Source organism: Ambystoma mexicanum, chromosome 2p, assembly GCF_040938575.1.
Source record: "Ambystoma mexicanum isolate Mex_15411 chromosome 2p, UKY_AmexF1_1, whole genome shotgun sequence".
NCBI classification, from domain to species: Eukaryota; Metazoa; Chordata; class Amphibia; order Caudata; family Ambystomatidae; genus Ambystoma; species Ambystoma mexicanum.
Window position 1 is genome coordinate 293012193 of NC_090923.1, and position 22555 is coordinate 293034747.

A 22555-nucleotide genomic window follows, 5' to 3' on the forward strand; every position below is an offset into this window, starting at 1 on the left:
CCTCTGCTAATCCCACAGTTGCTGAATCGGTGTCCTTGGCTCTTATGAATCCTCAGGGCCTTGATCTCCCACACCAAATCTTCCCAGCTCCTATCTATCCACAGCACTTTGCATCTTCGCACCCTCCGTGCTGGAGGCTCGCAGTTCCACCTCCCGTGGCCCAGGCTTTGTAGCACTCAACATTCCTAGCACTTTTTCTATGGCTCACCCACGAGCTCGGACTCCCCAGCACTTACCCCCTCCTCCCTCTTCCTTTCTGCACTTGTATGTTTTGAATACTCACAAGGCATAGTAGGTTCGTCCCTCTCCCCGCACTGCTCTTAAATAATGTGTTGTAATGTATTTCCCACTCTCGCTCCCTCCCTGCCCTGTGGGTGCTTTGAAACTGTATTTTCTTATTGTATAAGCGCCTAACAAATAAATAAGGGGACAGATGGGGAAAGCTCCAATTGAATCGGCTGTAACTCAGTTTTTGTTACTCCAGAAGGGTCAAGGAAGGGCGTATTATGTCCTGTAGTCACATGAGCTTTGGAGAAAAGTGGGATATCTGGGAGTTCACTTGGACATGAATACTCATGACGGAGCAGCTTTTAATAATTATAGGGTACGGTTTTGGGGGCTCTGTGAGTTATGTATCTGGATACTCTGGATTTAAATTCAATAATAATGAAAACAATTAAATTGGAGGACGATCCTGCCAAAAACACCCAGTAAATTCAGGAGTTGTAGAGAGCAGAGACGGGAGAATGGTGGGATGAAAGTGTGGCAATCTTTTATCACATGATATAGAAAGGGCTCCCTAAGGAAGTCCAGCATGATTTGGATAAGGTAGTAGGAATTAAGGCGAAGCGTTGACTGGAAATTCAGGCCCATATTGTGCATTTTTGCAAGAGAAGACAAGAAAAAGAGAGGGAGATTATAGAGCAGGCATAAAAAGCATTGGCTAAGCTTGTTCAAAAGAAATTGGTGAAGATTTGTCTAGAAGGTCTCCCCTAGCACAGTCTTCTCCCGGCTCACTTGAAATTGAGTGGACCGTCACATTCTTTGGCATTGTCTGTATGGCCAAATATGTTCACTTCTCGTGGAGAGGTGAGCCTGGGGGACGGCGCTTGTCTAACAAGATGGTGGATGGAATAACAGCAGAGCAGGGAGACTGGTGAGAGAGAAGGGGCAGTTACCGTCATGGGAGCCCACTATGAGTACTTGTGATAGGAAGTCGATTGCAGAGGCTGACACCAGGAAAGTAGCGGGACACCTGTGGTACTGTCAGCCCAAGAACTGAAGGGACTGGAAGAAAAGTGAAGCCTGACACAGAGGAGTCAATGTGGTAGGCTGGTCTAGGGCTTGAAAAAGTTCAAAAATTATCTCCTGTTCTCCAATTCAGGCCTTCCCATCACTGACACCTCTGTGAATGCTTCGTCCAGGCAGACTGTCACAGACATTCTCTTCTATGAGTGGGAGCCTGCTACTATCGTTCCCACTCAGACCTACTCTTCCTTCAAATGCCATGTCTGCAGGCTTGGTGTCTCTCCAACCCACTTGTTGATTCTCGCCACCATTGACAGGACCCTTGGCCCGGCCTCCCTCTTCCTCTCAGAGTGGTCTGACCTCATCTCTTCTTGTCTTGCCTCCACCACCAAGTTTCTCCACCTCGGAGACTTCAATTTTCACCTTGACTCTCCTGATTCGGCCACTGGACTCTCCCGCAGCCTCTGTGACTTTCGTTCCTTCACCATCCATCCCGCCGGTCCAAGGCACCCAGCGTGAAATACCCTGGATGCTCTCATCTCAGCAGATATCCCCATCTCCAACCATCTCACTACACCTCTCTCCTGGTCTGACCATTGTCTCCTGTCCTCTCGCCTGAATCTTTTAGGTCCCCCGCATAACCTCTGCCTGCACTGCCAGTCTCCTTCTCTGTCATTGACTGATGAGGCGAGTGTCAGTTGATGCTTTTGCCGCCACTTTCATTCCCCCTCCCACTCCTGCCACAAACTCCCACACTGACTGTGCACTTGCTAATCTTCACCTCTCTATCACTAACACTCTGAACATTCCTGCCCCTGTCATGAGGATCCGCATGAAGCCTGCCTCCAAGTGCAATACCTCGTATGACTCTGACCTAGCCTCTCTGAAAAGCCTCTCTGAAAAGTGCAGAGTTGCTGAGCGGATGTGGCTGGCATCAGGCACATCCTCTGACAGACTAGCCTGCCACCTGCTCCAACGGCAATACAGACGCTCCGTTCACTCGAAGAAGAGGACCCATATCCAAGCCCACATCTCTGGTGCCTCTAACAGCATTGGCAAACTGGTTAAAATCTGCAAAGGAACTCGTCAATCCCCCAGCATTCTCTGCTTCTTCCCTGCCATACCTGACCTTCTCCTCAAAAAGGACTCTGCCAACCCCTCCTGTCCGACAAGCTACCACTCAGTCTTCATTCTTCCGCTTTGCTGGGCAAACTCGTGGAGAAGCTGGTCATCTCCCAACTGATCCAACACTCTGAATCTGTTGGTTGTCTCCACGACCACCAGTCTGGCTTCAGAGCAGCTAGATGCATGGAAATCGCTCTACTGAACATGCTTGAAAACTTGCCCTCAAATACTGATTCCAACTCTCCGTCCATTCTTATCCTTCTGGATCTTTCCTCTGCCTTCGACATTGGTCAATCATGTCACCTTGACAACTCGGCTCCATGACACTCTTGGCATCATGGGCCTGGTGCTGGACTGGTTGACCTCATTCCAATCCGACATACCTTTACAGGTCCAACTCAGCCTTTTTCTCTCCCCTATTACACTCTGCACCTGTGTCATCCCTCAAGGTTCTATCCTCTTGCCGTGTTTCTTCAACATCTACCTTGCCCCTTTGGCCACCTGATCTCCTCCTCCATCACTTCCAGTGTTATGCAGATGACACATAGCTCTCCATCCACCTTACCTTTACTGCCTCCTCTTTTTCCTCTGTCACCCCTGACTGTCTGACTGCCATTTAGGCATGGTGTGCTGCCAATGATCTCTGCCTTAATGTCAGTAAGAGTGAGATCCTTCTCATTAGGACCCCCGCTCCCTTCTTCCCTCCTACCCTCTATCTGCCCTCTATGGGTCACCTACCTACCCTGACTCTCCCATCAGGCAAAAATCATTGGTGTCACCATTGGCTCTTCTCTCTCCTTCTCTTCTCACATCGCTGAACTTGCCAAGAAGGCTCACTATCAGCTGTACCTCCTCGCAGGCATTCTCCCTTTCCTCACCTTCCCCCAGGAACTCAATCTCTCCAGAGCTCTGGTCGTCTCTAGGCTGGACTAATGCAACGGCCTCTTCCTCAATTTTCGTTTATCCTCCCTTCGCCCCCTTCAACTAATCCACAATAGGACTGAAACACTTATCCTTGACCTCTAGCCTGGGGACCACATCTCTCCAGCCCTAAAATCTCTCCACTGGCTCCCGGTTGCTGCTAACATCAAGTTCAAGACCCTCAGCATCTTCCACAAGGCTTTCTGGGGCCAGGGACCCTGCTACATCCAAATCTCTCTCCCTAAATAGCTCCATGCTAGAGCCCTTCTGTCTTCTAGTTTCAACTTTCTGCAGAACAGACGCTTCTCTAAGCCGAGAGTGTGGGGTAGATCTCTCTCCTCCTGTTAGGTAGAATTCTCCAGAATGGCTAATTTCCCTTACCTACTGAGTCCCTGAGCAGCTTTGCTGGATTTCTAGGATGAATCTTTTTCACCTGATAAGAGTGTGAGCTTTTTTTCCCACTCCTACATGTGTTTTGCTGTGTGTGTTTAACATGTTCTTGTGTTCATAGACTGTGGAGCCTCACCTACTCCATAGGCATCATCTTTTTACTGTGTGTTACACAGCACCTTCATTGCAGTGACACAGGGTTGTCTTTTAGACTTCCCAACTCCAACTCCATTTTCTGGGACTGACTACTGTCTCCCAGAACATATAAAGTTACCCTTAACTTTATTAGCCTCTGTAAAGCCTCTTACATAGAGTGCTGGAAAGGGTTAATACCTTTTTGTATGTTTCTCTTGGAGCATTGTTTTGCTCCCTTTTCATTAAGACTTGGATGGTGGCAGTGGTAACTACCCTATTTTTTCTACCGCGGTTATCTCAAATAACCCTGGTATTGTTTTAGGCTATCTTGGTAGCCTCAAACTTAAACCCGCTAGACCATATATGTGTTTATACAGTTCCAGCTGGGTTTATTCACCATTTCTTTTTGAACATGTCTTTCTCGTGTTTTACTCTGCGCGCCAAACCTGGTTTGGTTCCTTTGTTCACCATATTTTCATGGGCTTCTACACAGAAGCCCTCCTTAGATGTTTGGGGGGACAGGATGTGAGGGAGGGGTTTAGGACTCCCTGCACAGGGTCTCCTTGGAGACCCATGTCGCACTCTGATATGATTGGCTGTGGTGACTGTCCCGGCGGGACAGTCACCCTGCTGTGTGATTGACAGCCAGGCTGTGTGAATGGGGGAAAACTGCATAAAAAGCAGGTCTATGGGCAGAGTCACCACTGGAACGAGAGAACTGAAGAGGAGCTGACAGAAGAGGACCCCTACAATGCCTGAACCTCCTGGTGAAGCCCTGCTGCAGGTCCGAATCTTCATACTCCAATGACAGGGAAGATCTGCAAGGAATCTTCTCCCCTTGAGCTGGTGGGAACAACCAGTTCACCAAACTGCTCGCCAGGCCTCCCTCCTCTGGTCGAATTTGCTGTACAGAGCTACAGTGAACTGGATAGCCAGGAGGAGCGGACCCTGCTTGCGTTTTAAGGAGCACACCTTTTATTTGTTACTTTGCTCTGCTGCTGGTTTCTTCCCTGGGCAGTGCAGGACCCTCCAGTCTTCCTACTTCATGTCAGTCCGACAGTCGCTTCAGGAACTGTGAGCCTGTAGGATCTGCCAGGAATGTCCGCCTCAGCTACAGCTGCTTCTCCATTTTAAGGTACTGTTCGAATCCGGTTGTTCGTTTCGTCCAGCCGCGGTGAAGGTGTGTGAAACCTTTCACTAATCCGAGGGCTTGTCCTTTTCTAGTCTTTAAACTAACTTTTCTACTGACCAACTTCGTTCTGAACTCTTGGCAAAGACTTAACCGCGAACTACCCTGAACTGTGTGATCTTGAGCAAAATACTTTTGTCCTATTGACTTTGGCCCTAAGCCTTTTTGATTTGATTCCCTCACTGTAGTTCCTTTTTCGAGATTGCCCTGCTTACTTACCTGTTGGTACTGCTCAATTTGTGTCTAACTTTTTCTTTCCCTCCCTTTTAAATTATTGGAGTGCCATTTTGCTCACACTTAATTTTTTCGCTTAACTTGTCCAAAATCTATTGGGAGTGGTGTGGTGTATTAAGAGTGTGATTTTTCAACTGCTTTACTTTAGTGAAATGTTTTATAACTGATGTGTAAATAAATGTATATATTTTTACTCAGAACCTTTGAATCAGTGTTTGTTTGAATCATAGTAATTGATGTCCTTTGTGTAACTATTGATACTGTTCACTTGCTCTTGAGATACGTCTGGCTGCTCAGCCATTGCTACCACTTTACTGTGTAGTACAGGCTTGTACCAAAGGTGAATTTGTACTGTCACTTGCAGTCCTAAGTGTGTGTGGTGTTCCCAAAGGGTACTGCATATAATTCTGCCTAACACCTCCACAAGAGCCTCCCTCTGAAATGGTCTCCCTGCCCCTCTCAGGCTTGAGCCAGATCTCCTTAAGTTTCGGAATCTCCTAAAGACCTTCCTTTTCTCTTCTTCCTTCCCTCGCCCATCTGCAGCTAACTTCCATGTCTGCCACAGTGACTGGTTGCCTGGTACCCTTTTAGTTCTCCAGGGCAACTGGCACCCCCACCCACTCCACCTCCTCCCACTTAACATGTGGATCCTCACCCCTGCCCCTCACACAATCCCTGTCACTTGCCCTTATGGCCTCCCCTTCGCTCTTCCTTCCCCCTGTGACGCTCCCCCCTCCTCCATCCCTTGTCTCACTTGCACTCTCTTCTCTTAACCTGTACTTCCCTTCCCACCCTAGCACTTCGCATTTCGCGCAGTCCAGGACCCCCTCCCTCACACTTCTTGTTACTGCACTTGCATGATTCGAATGTCACAAGGCCTAGTAGGGCCGTTATTGGTAGCTTTCTCCCCTGCCCCTCCCTTTTTTTTACTTGTAGCATCTTGAAACTCCATTTGTTGTATAGGCGCCTTACAAATCTCCAATAAATAAATAAATACAATACAAAATATTTAAAAAAACAGCTGGGGCAAGCGAGCCAACAGGTACACAGTGAACTGTGTATGATACAGGAGTGGATGGAGGGGTATGTCCCCGGTGCAAGGCCGATGAGAGGGGTCCCAAGGGGCAGTGAGGATTTCCACAGGGAAGTGGGTCATTTGGCAGGTTCGGGGGAATGGGTCTTCGGTTTAATGGGCCGATGAGAAATGGTTATGGGTCATTCTATGGGATTCAGTGTTGGTCGTGCGGAAGGTTAGGATATGTGTCACCAAATTGTCATGAGCGTCCACAAAACTTTAACATGGGAGCACAGCAGATGCAAGTTCTTAAGCTGCCATATGCCCTGTGTTCTGTGTAATCGCAGAAGGCACATGTTGAACAGAACACAGCAACTGGAGCTGCACAGACCTATGGGATCCCACCAACCATGCCATCACAAGCTTTGGTAGAGACATCAAGAAGAATCCTTTAACACAAGGAAAGTTACGCAATACACAGAAGTAAGTGTTTTTGGAGGGAATCAAATGTACCATGAGTAGGAGAATCCACAAGGGTCTCTGACGTGGCCAGTTCTGTCTGTTACCACTGATTCAGAAGAGGAACCCCCGGATAGGCGTAAAGGTAGGTCAGTGAACGTTCTCATTTAGGTCAACACAGGGGCTACAAAGTCTTGCATTAAGGAAGGTGAGTTCCTCATGTCAGGCAGAACAATGGACACACAGGGATTCTCTGGGGTTATCCTTCTCTGTGGCAATCCTGTCAGTTCCGTATGCTGCGGATCTTCGTATTAAGGTCGGTACACACCCCCCAGCAAATATTTTGGGAAGGGCGCTCCTGTGCAAGCTACAGATGTCAATTGCTTTCACAGAGGAAGGTATAGTAGGCTCGACTCCAGCTTTGTATCTAATAAGTGAAGCAGCGCATCTTCATGCCTATTGTAGGGACAGCACAATCAGGGTGAATCCTGTCAATCCAACATTGTTTCTTTATAGGGTGATGGTTTTGTTGAGTGAGATCACGGGCATCAGAAACCAGACATGGCTGGTACCGATGGAGTTTTTATTTTGGCCTGTTGTACCGCAGGAAGAAACATAAGGCACTATTGTTACATTTCTCTTAGAGACAGTAGTGATCAAGAAGAACAGCGTGGTTCTTTCAGGCACAGACGAAGAAAGAGGAGAGTGGTGCACAGTGCTGTGCATATATCCGACCTTATCGCTAAGGGACGTGTCCGACGAGCAATTGTTGGAAGTCACCGAAGACACAGGAGAGATGGTTATTGAAATTGGGGAGCCTTTCCAGATAGTGATAGAGCAAAGGGAAGTACCACAGACCAAGCTCATCATTAAAAATACATTGCCACATTGGAGGAAGGATTTGGGGAAGGTGCCGGACCATTCATGATGTAGCGCTTCTAAAAGGTTTTGGAGCAGTGCGAATAAAATTGAAATCTGGCGTGATGTTACTGTGGGTTAAACAGTGCCCCATGTCTAGAGAGCCAGACAAGGGGATCTATAACACCATTATGGTGTTGTTGAAGCAAGTCATATGTTGCATATATTGAGACCATGCTTAACCTGGGGAGTTCCTTCCCACCCCCAATCAAGGAGACCTGCAATACTATCATATGTTTTATTTTAGCGCTGGCCTTACTGAAGACTCATACAGAGGTCACACAAATCTCCCCCAGCACCCTGCTCCCACAGTGAGCCAAGAACCAGGCTGGGTATAGGAAATATGTGTGTTTTTATTATATATATATATAGGTACTACAAATCAAACTAAACTACACACACCACCTTGTTTGTGGCTCACAATTAACTTTTTGTTACACAAGTGAATCACACCAATGTGATAGGAAAAACACAAATTACAATACATTTTTTTCTACAAATTTCAAATTAAACGATCATCAACACTGGTCCATGCATAAAATCACTTTACATTTACAATGCTGTACAATCTTGATTGTCCTGCGCACTTAAAAGACTAGCAGTTGGGTTACAGATTTGTCCCAATGCATAGGACAATTATGATTTCACCCATACCTTTGCTCAAAATAAGCACAAGGTGATTTAGCAGTTGGGTTTTCAGACCCCCCCTTCTTTGATCTGTGTTCGGGAAAAAGGACAGCAAAATTGGGATTTTGGATGTCAGAGCCCCTCCACTTAAAGGCTGGTGTTCGGAAAGCTTGACAGTTTAGTTATTCTTTTTTTAGTTATGGTACAAAGACACCCATCATAATAAAGAAGTTGGGGTCAACAGGACAAATGGGATTACCCAATTAAATTACAGTGTATAGTGTTCAGTGCACATCAGGAATGAGATTTGTTAATTTTGAATTTTCACAAAAATCACCACATGGTGTTCTGCCGAGGGGAATGAATTACATTTATATTTTTAGTTCATTAGTCTAAGGATCTATAATTATAATTATAGTTATAATAGTTTTTTTTAACACAGTTTTGCCCACCCACCATAAAGGGAAAGGATTTAAGGCAAGCAGACTCCCCCACCTTTTGTTTTCCCAGGGCTCAGTTCTTCTTACATAGAAAGCCTCTGTTTAAAGTTCAGGAAAGTGGGCTGCATTTCGGGTGCCTTTTGGAGGATAGGTCTGGTCACTCCACTCTCAAGGATGGCCACCAACACTCCACCACAGGACCCAATCAGCTTTTAGGCCTTCCTAGAAATAGACAGCTGAACCCAGAGGCAATCTCTGAAAAGTCTCGTTTTGGTGTTTCCTGGCAGATGTCAGATAGCAATTTTCAGCAGCTCTCCCCAATGATACATTTTAGCAGTTCTCTCCCTTCCTCATAGTACATCCATTTAATATAGCAGCATTGACATCATCAAGTTTACAATCTTGGAGAGTACACTGCAAGAGTTCTAGCAAATAGGATTGGTCAGTTATTCTTCTCTCTCCTCCCAACTACAGCCCCTCTATGGATTGGTTTAGGAGTATTGAGCAGACATATGACAATTTCCCTTGGCAATCCTCTTTGTTATCATGTCAAATGTTAGGCAAAAAATTAGTTTTGTGGCAAAACCTCATAATTTTACTAGCAACTGCCATAATATATATATTTTCCAATTCAGCTAATCATGGGGAATTTCATAAAACAACAGCTGGGTCGCACCACGTTGCACAGCCATTTGGCAATTTTCTGCTGTTTTTACAAATAGCATAATCATTAGGAACATGCAATGTATTCCCCACATACCTAATTTTACCCTCACCCAGCACGGCAACTCTCACATTCGGGACATGTTAGAAAAAGCCATTAACCCATTTTAGATGACCATTCCAGTTCCCTTTCCAGTTCCTTGAGTCGCAGATGAATGAATTTGATATCACCAAAATCTCCAGGAAATTATATAAAAAATGAAACATGCATGTGATCAGTGCGACTTGTGGTTGCTGAGAAAAAGGCTGTAGTTATAATAGTCCTGTTAAACAAATGGAAACTTCATGTGTGAAAATATGAGCTTCCCTTCCTCCAAGTCATTTGTCTCTCCCGACCAGTGTTATATTAGTCTCTTTGAAGTTGGTTGTCTGAAGTTGTAAATATCTGCGATGTACCAGCTAGAGCCTTTAGCCTGCTCAGAATGCCCTTTCAAAGACACCAAGTCTAGGGAAAGTATGCTTTCAACACCTCTTAGCAGCCACACTTTATTGCAGTTGTAAAGCTGCGGGACGTAAAATCCAGGCTTGTAGTGGGGGAGTACTTTGTGAAGTTTTTCCAAATCCCCACCATTGTCCTTGGCTGAAATGGACACCCATATTGCATTTTCTAACATCATCCTTGATTCCTTGACACACACTGTGTTTTCATAGTCCTCTTTGAGTTTTCGCTAAAAGTACAGTGGTGCTTCTTCAGTCATTAATAAAATACCCTTTTAATTATCCGCTGTTTGTTTTCCTTCTGAAAGGTGAGTCTGAATTGTCACAGTGCACCACCTTTTGATGGGTGTCAGTTTTAATGAAAATGCTGCATTTATTTCTCAGCCAGTAATGTGATTTGCTTTTCCAATATGCACTTGGATGACATTTTTATTTTAGCCTTCTCTGGATTTCTCTTGCAGAAGTACACCCACATAGTATGCCTAATTAGACCCACAGGAACCTTTCATGGCCACCAAGCAGGCTTTTCTTTTAAAATGTTTTGCTGCTATTTTGCATGTGAAGCATAATTTACCTTACTTTTTGTCACAACATGTCCTTTCCCTGACATCTGTATGTTAGAAGGGGGGACATTTTTCTCATGCCTTGCTTTAACTTGCAAACACGCACGCAAGCAAAGCCGTTATTGTGTCAGTGTTTAAAAATCCTATTTTTCATGCGAAAGGGACCTTTGAATTTCTTCTACCTTTTTTAATTTAAATGCTGCTTTTCCTTTGGAAATGACAGGCAGGCCTTTTTTACATGGCCCTTTAGTTTGGGGCCTTTGATTACACTCCACATGTCACCCCCTGTTCTTTCTGGATTCTTTGGTGGGGAAGACCAGGGCAGTGTGGAGTTTCATTCAAAGTCCCCTATTTTCTTAGATTTGTATTTTCATTGAAGCCCTTCTGCTCAATTTCCTTCATTAGGGAGTGGGCCCTTCAGTCTACCCATCAGTCTCTGGGTTCATGGGTGTAGCACAGCAACCCCTTTCTTCCTTTATTAGGGAGTGGGCACTCCAGGCTCTTCTTCCATCTTTGAGTTGCGGCGGGGTATGGTCTTCCTACTTTCTGGGGTCCTGGGGGTTCAGTACTTTTTACACACATAATTACCCAGATGATTTACACAGAATTGACAAAAACAACAACAGCATACAAATATACAACACAACATTTTCACCATTTCACAAAACCTTATTTATTTATTTTATGAAGTTGCACTAACAAAGAGCCATGCAATTGTCAAAACCTTTGTTAAAGGGACGTAATGGTTAAAAGTAAAACTGAAAAACCCTTGAAATAAGCCGGTTATGGTACACTAAGCAAACATTACGCGCCCCAACTCTTTGAACAGCTAAGACTAACACCAGGACATCAAAGATGACATAACAAATGCTATTAATGACATCATAAATGACATCACATATCTGGGCCACATGATTTTGTTCACTGATAGAGACAATTTTACAAATTAAAAGGTGTTACATATGTGGACATTAACCTTCTTGAATGATGTTAAGGCACTTTCCTTTGGATTTGGCCTACACATACATGGCGAAATAAGCAAGATTCAAACACACCAATCATTTGTGTACTTCATGATGAAATCTAATGTTGCTGTCATTTTTTGGTGGTGTTGTTTCTTTCATCCTTATTTAAGTTTCCTTGTGTGTGCCTCAGATGTTTATGCATTGTGAGTCTTGATGTGTATTGTTTGTACTAACACAAGTATGTAGTACGTTTTCAATTATTAGCTATTTATTCCATGTTTATCATTACTGAAAACTCTGACAAGGTAACATTCATTATTTTACTATCCAAAATTACCAAATTAAAAATGGTGTACTTCTACAGTGCATGCTGCAGCCATTGCCTATGTGTATGTATGATTAGGTTCCTGTATTAACAACAACACTCCAATATTATGTTTTGCTGCGATGAGTACATTCTTTAATACATTAAATACAATACATTCCTCACATCTTGTTACTTACATAAACACAACCCCTTTTAGAGACTTTTCATCAGAATTCATTTCAAATGTGATGTCATCGGTGATGTCATGTCATCTTTGATGTCCTTGGTGTTAGTTCCAGCAGTGCTGGGAGGTGGAGTGAGTTAAAGTTGCTTAGTGTACCATAACCGACGAATTTCAATGGTTTTGCGGTTTTACTTGTAACCATAACGTCTCTTTAACAATGTTTTTTCAGTGAATTTCATAGGTTTTTACTAGGGCCCCTTTACTCAAGTTTGCTACAAGTTTTTTTATATTATACGCCCCCCCAATATGTAAGATATGCAGTCAGTGGACAGCGCAGTAGACCGCAGACATCAGGCAGCATTTACAAGGCTCAGAATCATAGGGGTGAACCAAAAAAGATGTACCCAGCAACCAACAAACAGATGTACATGAAATCACAAATAATGTTTTCAACATTCACATATACCTTTTTTTTACAAACACATGTTAAAATATATGAATTATTTTTTATTTAACACACATTACAATAGAATGCACCAATCAGAAACCATAACTGTACACTTTATATAATCTCCTCACAACAACTCTGCATACAGATTGGGAAACACCAGGTGCTTTTCGGACAACACATTCTCACTAAATAGTAAGTGCATTGTATGTATGGCTCTATTATTAGCTTTCATTATATAAACATGTGTTATAAAACAGAAGCCCTTTTTTTCTCTCACAGAAATGACAAGCACATTTGAATGGTTAGAGGAGAACTTTCCAAAAGAAGAAATGAGCAACGATAACATCTCCAATGGTATACAATAGATATTTTAATGTTAGCAAATTATGTATTTTGTACACACCTTACTAGTTTCTATTTTTCTTACAGTACATGAAGAAACCATGTCCCAGTTGAATCATACCCAATCCCCAGAATCAAACACAGAAGCCCTATTCCCAACTGTAAATAATCAAATAATGAACTTGTCCAACAAATTAGATGAACTTAGTATTGATTTCAAAGAACTTTTACAGTATGTGAAAAATCATGTAATTAAAAATGTTCCCTATCACTGTCCTTCTTGCACCTGCCCTCCTTGTTCCCAGCAATCATCCCTAGCAAATTCTGAACATTTTAATGAAAGACACTTTGATCAAACCTCACTCCCTTCCTCCCCTCATAATTATTGTACAAATGTTCCTAATTCTCCCATTTATGTTTCCCACTCCGATACCCCATCCCTTTCTTGAATAAATAGATTTTTGTGCTATAAATGCTTTGTTTATTGTTGTGTAATGTTTCCTATTTTTTAAAACTCCCATTATGAGTCTGCGGACACTTCGACTGTCCGGGGTGTCCGCACTCAAAATGGAGGTGCCCCCGGACAGCCGCGATGTCCAGACATATACGTTTTCGTGTGACATACTTTGAATCAGTCCACGGACACCGTGCCTAGTCTACAGACATCCAGCGCATGCGTGCTGTGTTTCCTGCCCAAAGGGTGTCTGTGCATGGCTGTCAGGGCCAGGCACGGCCGCAGACATCATCATGTGACCGCACCCATGTGGCGTGACTGTGGTGTCCGTGAACGGTGTGCATGCCCGTGGACAGTTTAAAAGTGCCTTTTCTGCCAATCTAGGGAATTCTAAGCTTAATAGTTTCCCTTCCACAGCTCCCAGACCCATCCTTGTTTGATCTGGCAACTTTTTACAACTTTTCAAGGCCTTTTTGCGACTCAGTAGTCTGTGAAGAGTACAACTGTCTGCAGACGGTTCCTCTAAAGGGACCCGCCCATTATTTTTCCTCATTCTCAATCTGGCTGTCCAGGAGTGAGCACCTGTTTTACTGCTGGGCAGATTTCCTTTTCAGAACTTGTTCTTGGGGACCATGGCATCTCTTATGGCCATTGTTTATTCACAGTCACACCCACCACCACCACCATCATCATCTGGAGGGCCTGGAGAGGAGAACAGGTGCAGTGATACAGAAGAGGAGGATCACAAGGAAGAAGAGGATGTAGTGGAGGAAGTCCCTGTGACCAGTACTCAGAGTGATTCCTGGGTGTGGCAATTTTTCATGACCATTGGAAATGTCCCAAAGGCTTGAGCAAGCAATGTTCAATGCACTGAGTGTACTCAGTCACGGGAAGCCTGACTTGTATTCCTACAGGACTACTTCCACGAGGTGCCACACCAAATCAACCAACCCGACTCCTCTGAGAAAGGCGATATCTTTCTCAAGTAAGAGCAGGTTGACTTCCTCCACCACATCATCTTCATCTGGTCCTATCACTACAAAGGCTACACCTTTGGGGTAGAGGATCCCAGCGGCAGCTTTACAGGCCATACAGAAAGCTGTTGAGCCTTACCTTTCGAGTGTCACAGTGTTATGCATGTACTATGAAGCACCAATCTGTAGGGAGGTCCAGTTTCTTTTGAGGCTGCGGTCAAGTAGCATGAGAAACACTGCTTCAAAGCATTTTGAATGCTTTCCACAAACATCTGATTACCCACATCAGTTAGAAGGACTCCATCTCACTGAAAAATATTGGCCCTATAAAACTTAATGTTCTCATTATGAAACAATGTCATGCCAACATCTCAAACAAAAGCAAACACAGCTTTATTGACGTTGCGCTTTGCTTTTTTCATTTTCAGACTAAATGAACTGGAATGCATCCACATCTATCTCTAGGCAATGCGTGAGAAAATAACATGCTAATTAGGGAACATTTCCTTCAACTTTCCCAATGTCTCCTTTATTGAAAACTACAATGAAATTCCAGTCACGTTCCCCAAACTGTTCCCTCCATAATAAACAATAATAATGTCTGGATGTTTCTATTCAAGCATATTTGCACAAAATGGGAGCAAGTCCACCCACGTTATTCCTCACACTCAATACTAGAACACTTCCAGTTCAGGGAATACAAGATTTCTGGCTATTCCACAATGCACCTTCAACTAATTAACCCAGGAGTCCCCCAAAATCCAAACACTCTGCCTGCTGAAATACATTGCCATGGCCATTTTCAATAATCTCACAACTCCTAGTAACAGAAATCCTCCTACCCTCTCTTCCTGTACACCACACCCAGGAAACCTGAATGGCTGATCCTCCGATGGTCGCAGACACCCATGACTGTCCGTGGTGTCCGCAGTCCCCTTTCCATGCCAGGCAACCTTAAAAGACCCAGATGTGGCATGTGCCATCCGCGGACTACTGCGGTGTCTGCGGACATCGGGCCCACTGAATGGGATGGTGGGGGAAATTAAACAAAATGTAAGTTATTTAATCTTTAGTGGTGGCTCTGATGAAAATAAACTTTTTTTTTCTCTTTTTGTTTTTATGTACAGTAGTACTGTACACTGTACATCTTCCTTTGCAGGAACTTTTTCAATGCATTGCTAACATTGTAAAAGGAAAATTGCATTTCTGACATCTGTGAAGTGACTCAATCTTAAACACATTAACAGCATCAGAATTTAAATTGTCATTCTTAAAAGCTGACATTCTTAAGCATATAAAAAAGCTGATACAGCTTTATTGACAAGCTGCCATGATTCATCAATTTGTGGACTGAAAAGGTTTGATGGACATCTCCATGTTTGTTTCTGATTTATTTTTTAACAAAAAGTATCTTAGCAGCAGGAAACCATTGCATTATTCTTTTAAAGAACTCCTTCAGGGCAACTTGCAAGGACACTGGTGTCACAAACCCCAAAAGGTCCCCTCTGTAACCCCCCTCCGCAATGCACAATCAAACTGTCTGGACATTTAAAGTGAGCCATAGTCTCACATAATGAAAACAAGCTTGCCCAGTTTAAGCCACAAACTACATGCTATAAAGCTTCCACTTCTGCCAATCAAATATTTCCAAGAATGCCATGATTTTCAGCATACACCTTCAATGACTGAATTTAAGAGTCCCTCAGAATGCACACAGTCTGCTTTCACAAACACATAGCCATTGTCAGTGCTCTCACAACTCCTGCAAACAAATCTCCTGCTACCTTCCCTTCCTGTACACCACACCCAGCAAACCTGATTGGCTAATCCCCACAGTACTCTTTCCATGCCAGGCATCCACAAAAGACCTGGATGTGGCACGTGACATCCACAGACTACTGCGGTGTCCACAGACCCCGTAACACAGGGCAGCCCTACCACCCTTTCCACTTCCATGTTCTCAACACTCCCTCATTGGCTGCTTTCAAAGGGTTACACATCCATCCACCAATCACATCCAAAACCTCTACACCTAACCCTGTCATCTCACTTCAACACTTCAAATCTACACTTGAACTCTCAGAGCACATATCTCCTGTTAATGAAAGGCATCTGCATCAAAAACTACTGTTCAAGATTTCTAATTCCAGATTCAACAAGATCTACATCTAACAAAACATAGTACAGGAATGCTTATATTTAAAAAAGAAATTTCTTCAACACTTTCACAAATATATATATATATATATATATATATATATATATATATATATATATATATATATATATATATATATATATATTTATATAGCTTTATTAGCAGGTGCTTTTGCAGGTCAGAACAAACCTCAAATTTACTACACATTTTGCTGTATTGTTGTGGAGTGCACCTACATGTTTAAGTACACTCTCCCCATACAGCTTGAAGCAAAAGCACTCAATCCCATAACATAGTGCTTAAAATATAACTTGTATATCATAAAAAAGCATTAAAAGTTGTACAGATCAGCATGGACTTACAGAATGTTACTCGACTCCATAACCGTAGTACTAGCGCCACACGTTCCGTCCTAGCTCGGGACTTCTTCAGGCTAAATTCACAGCCAAAGGCTTACGAGACATTTATTTAAAGTCAAACAAAAAATGAAAACAACTTTTTTCCGATCATGTGATCACTCTGCAATGTCCTTCATGGACACTAAAAACTAAGGGCCATGATGTACTAGTCAAATACCCCTGGCTTCTACTCTTTTAATCAATTATTTCACAATTTGTCAACAATAAATATTTCATTTTCATTTTTGTTTTGTCAAGTTACTTTCCCATTTAAAACATTTGTTTTTAAAAGAATCATTAGTCTCCAATATTAAATATCTAAGAATTAATTAAAAAACGTATGCATTGCATCATGCATGGCTACGGCATGGAGCCCCTACCTTTTGGAAACAATGGAGTTAAGCGGCAGCTGGTTAATATTTCTATGATGCACGTAGTTTCTCGTATGTTCTTCGTTCTTCCCAAATGGGTGTATTTACTTGCCTCGGACAGTGTATGCTATTACAACTCTTGCATGAATGTTTTTCAAGCCAATGGGGATAAGCAGCAGTTTGTTTATATTTCTACACCACACAAGATTTCTCGTGCGCTATTCGTTCTTCCCAATTGGGCGGGTTCATTGACATCGAACTATTTACGCTAACGCACCTTTTTCCGTAACCTCAAACAACTGTAAATACATATTGTTCATTGATTATTCGGCCCTAGTGGACTACATTTGATAAAAGAAATACACAATTTACTAGCACTGATAGTAGATATGCTGTGTCACTAAAATCAATCATAGTTAATAGTTTAAAGTGACTCGTGCTACAGAACAGAATCTTGGTAAAGTGCAAGTGCATATCATTTGATTTGGTTACATTCCAGAAATCATCTTATTCCATTCCCCTAACATATGTGAATTACCATCTGTTGCATCACAACTCTGACTAAAGTGCATATGCACAATGAAACCAATTTCAATATCATGTTCCACATTTCTGTTCTGCAAATTCCTGAAAAAGTGCAAGTGTATTTTTCAAGTAATTCCATTGTTTCTAATTCACAAAGGGATTCATCTCATTTACCAATTCCCCTATAGAGGTAGCTTGCCATCTCGTCTAACACAACCGTGAACAAAATTCTTGTGTAAATTAAAGCCAGCTTCAAAGCATAGTTCACATTAAATCCACATAAAGCATTCAATTGTAATTGCCAACAGTCCAATTAAAATCATATTCATAACAACATACTCTCCAAATAAAGTGCTTGTGGATATTCAAAAAAGTGTATCAAATATCTATTACTCCTAAAGTGATTTTCTACATTCAAACGATTATCCAGCAAAGAGTGTTCTTTCTCAATCACCTAGCAAGTGAACTGCAAGTTCATCTCTTGCAATACAAGGTTTGTGAGCTTTAAACAACAAAATTACATGATTACGGTCCTGCTACGATTTGGTTTGGAACATAATGTTTTTTTATTTGATAATAAGCTGTACAGACAAAAGAATGACACGACAAAATGCCTACTAAAAAGCAACTTTGTAGAAAAGAAAGAAAAAATAGAGCCGATAATACTAAAACTACACCATGTAGTCATCCACCTCTAAAACAATTTATAGAAAACAATCAAACAAAAGAGCTAGGAACCTCACTCAACAAAACTAAACCAGCCATGAGTAAAAAAGGTAAGGCCCCTCTTGTAAAAACTAAAAGTAAAAGATTATGTTCAAAGATAAGCAGACCTACTAACAAACCTAACCCTTGGATCTACCAGTGTTTACGTAGTCACGGTAAAGCAATCTAAAATAATTATGATTCACAAATTGTTCCTCCGCAGAGTTCTTCACAATCTTATAAAAGCATCTGAAATTATGATCTACCCTTAAAAACTACAGCAGGAGACTAATCCTGCAAGCTCTAACTGACAGGGCTTTTAAGAGAAATTGTTTATATTGATTTTAAACAAAAAGAAACCACTAACTAAATTAATCAATACATTACAAAAAGTATTTCTAAACATGCACAGTGTCAATATAGAAACCTTATCAAACTTCTGTGATGGTGAATGGATTAACACAATCAGTACAGAACCATACTTCAATGAAGAAAATTATAAACAAGAACAACAAATAACAATTGCCATAAACAATAATGGTAAAGGGTATTTAGAACCCTTATAGAAAAAAGTCCCCAACAAATTTTGAACCAAATGCTCCTTTCGCCCAAAGAAACCCACCCAGTGCAGATATGGATATGCAGCTCCAAATGCAATGTACATCAACAATCCTTCAGATCTTTACAACAATTCCTCAATCACTATGTGAAACTAAAAGACAAAAGTAAAATGAAAACTTTACAAACTCTAGACTCCTGATCAGTGCGCAGCCACACTGGTCTGCGTGGAATTCGTTAGCCTGCATTTTAGGAACTGCTTGTAAAAGCACTTTCCACCACATCGAAATGTTAGCGACACACCATTCTACTTTTAGAATCTTGTCCATCGACTATACTTTGCAAAAAGTCCTTATCTAGAACTGCAAAATTTAAATAACATGCTCCAACATGGACCAGCAAAAGAATTGCTTCAAGAAGTAGAGCTCATCCAACGTAAATACTTTGGAAGTGAAGTGACTTAGAAATTTTGAACTTTTATAAAGCATTACCGAAAACCTCATAAACACCAACGTCCTAATCAAGACATACAAAAAAGAAATAGCTAAGTTTCAATACACATCTGCTGAAATACCAGTCTGTTGTTGAAGAAAATTTTATAAATATAAAAAGAGTACACAAATAGTAGATCTAGCCTACAAAATGGAAGACAATGAAAAATCCCAATGGTTCCAATTAGCTTTATATCTAACAGCAGAAACTAGATACAAAATAACTGACCCTGCAACAGTTTGCACGTACTGCTACACAAAGCTTGACAATAACCAAATGCCATCACATGATATCACTAAGAACTTAGAAATATTCCCACTTCCGAAAGCTCACCAACAGCTTAACTTGTACGAGAGCATTATAATTCAAACAGTGCACCCATTTCAAGCTATAATACTCCTTCAACTGCAATCAGCCAAATGACCTCCATCCAAGTTACTAAAGGGCATCCATGGCAAAGTAGTATATTTGCCATTAGATCTTAAAGAAAATGTAAAAACTCTAGGAGTATAATGCCCAATATATCAATATTTGATTATACTAGTTAACGGTGTGACAACAAAGACAGACACATTTGGCAACAACTAGTCGACTTAAACAAAGTTAGACAAACCCTACAATATCTAAAAGAAAACAATGAATACTACAAAGATATAAATATAGAGGAAGACTTAAGAGAAACCACCCAAATTATTCAAGACTCACAAGCAACTGGCCAATTTGAACATGCAGATCCTGTTACTTCAGCCAACATTTTAGACTAGTATACAATTAACCCACTACACTCCAAAGACACAATTGGCAATGCATTAGAAGCATATCAAATGCATCAAACAAAAGGATACCCAATGAGTATCTGGGAAAAAAGTATAGAAGCACGTTCTTTTCCTCTACTCTTTCCTACAGGAAAAGGAGGAAGATATGATGAAAGCTCCACGCAAATTAGTTCATAAGAATATTGCTCTTTGAGAATGTATTCTGAAGACCCCAGAATCACACAAAATGTCGAATATATTTTCCACCTTCTCTTCGAAAGTGAAATAGCAACTCTATGTTATAGAGTTGCACACACATTAAAAACAGGCTTTAACTTTTTTGAAATATCCGCTTCAACTGCTTCAAAAAATAAAGGATAAAGATGAAGTTTTGCAGTCAAGTATCACAAATTCCTTGGAAAACATGCGGGGTACTAAAGAATACTGGTACCGATGTCATGCTGAGATGTACGTTGTATGCTAAGGAACCTAGGCCCATCCACATGGTTTGTTACTTTAAGGTGTACAGAGTACACATGGGATAACTTGCACTGCAAACCAAAACAAAGATGGAATAGATATAAAAACACCAGGAGAACTCTGTTCTCTTGACCCTGTCAATGTATCAAGGTGCTTTAAACATTGCTTCATTGCCATGCTGCATTTTATCTGCAATAAAACTACCCCTCCGCTCAGAGAAGTGCAACACTTCTTTTGGAGAAAAGAATATCAATACAGAGGAGCACCACACATTCACATGCTTTTGTGTATAAAAGATGCTCTTAAATTTGGCAATGATAGTGACGTCACTGTTTTACAGTTTATTGAAAACTGCATTACCTGGGACATCCCTTCAGAATCCACAGATAGTACATACACAAGTTGTATTCTTCCAAAAACATAAATGTTGCAAATGCTACAGATGCAGATATAAAATCAAAGGCAAACATTATACCAAATGTCGCTTTGGCTTCCCTAGACCAGTTTGCAAAAAAAGTAAATAGCTTTATGTTTTCTGTGAGACACAGCATAAAAGGCAAATCCCCTAAAAATACATACAACATTAAAAGGGATGAATCATCCAAGTACATAAATTATTAGAATGCAATCAATGCCCTCTTGTGGAATGCAAACATAGGCATACAATACATTGCAGACAATTCCACTGCAGGTGCAAGATATGTCACAGCCTATCACAAAAAGCTGAAAAAAACAGAGCTAAAAGACCTCTGGGATGACATATCATCTGACAAAACACTATCACAAAAACTGTACAGCTTAGGTATAAAAATGCTCTCCTATAGAGAATGCGGGTGCTATGAAGCTGCAGACCATTTAACAGGTACAACCGTATATGCCAAATCTGAACACATTGTTGGGCTGAACCTTGGACCAGCTTCATCCTAAAAAAGAGTACTAAAATCCTACCAAGAAATAGAAAACATTGCCACAAATGATCCCAACAGCCAGAACATTTTAAAAAACAATTTAGTTGACACATACTACCCAAACATAGCACTGCTTTGGAAAACATGTGTCTGTACGACATTGCCCAAAACTATACCTATGAAAACAATGTCACACCAAATGACCGATCTGGCAAATATTCAGTCTCAACTTGTGAAGGAAGCCTAGTGAAACTCGCCAAACCCAGTCAAATTAATCATAAAGTTATCATTTAAATTTCCACAACATAGAGAACTGTATTACATGGCCCTACTCCACTGTTTTACACCGTGGAGAAAAGAAAAATAATTATTAGATCACTATGACTCATTTGAAGCTGCATTCAAAGCAATGAAAGCAGTATTACAAATGACATTTTCAAACAATACAAACACATGTTGAACAATGAATGCCAGCAAGAGGAAGAAAGTGAAGCTCAACTAGACAAAGACACTACTGAGGGTAGTCAACCTTCCCTTACAGGAAGCCATGAACCACTTGGACAATGACTCATTCTAAATGAAGCAGAAATAACCATGACTCAGGTAAAAAATACCATGTATTAATATACACAATCCGAGGAAGACATGTCAGTGCTGGAATCACAGTTAAACGATGAACAACTCACAATTTATCTAGAAGTCACTCAAGAAATTGAACATGGTTTTAAACATGAAACTAAACCTGCAGCTGTAAAAATGATGATACACCTCTCTCCTGTATGTAAGTGGTGAAGCTGGTTCTGGTAAAACATTCTTAATTAAAACAATCAGGACATGTCTATAAAACCTGACAAACAACACCCTTTCGGATGTGGTAACAGCCCCCACAGGTTTAGCTGCCTACAACATAGGAGGTGGATATTTACACCAACTACTACTCCTCCCCGCAGAACACCAAAAAAATGAGACTACTACAAAATTATCAGCAGAAACTGGCACTGAACTAATGAAAGTGCTCCTGATAGATGAAATCAATATGGTTTTCAACCTCATGTTGGCTTTAATTCATCTCAGAATGCAAGAAGTCCTAAAAATGAACTACA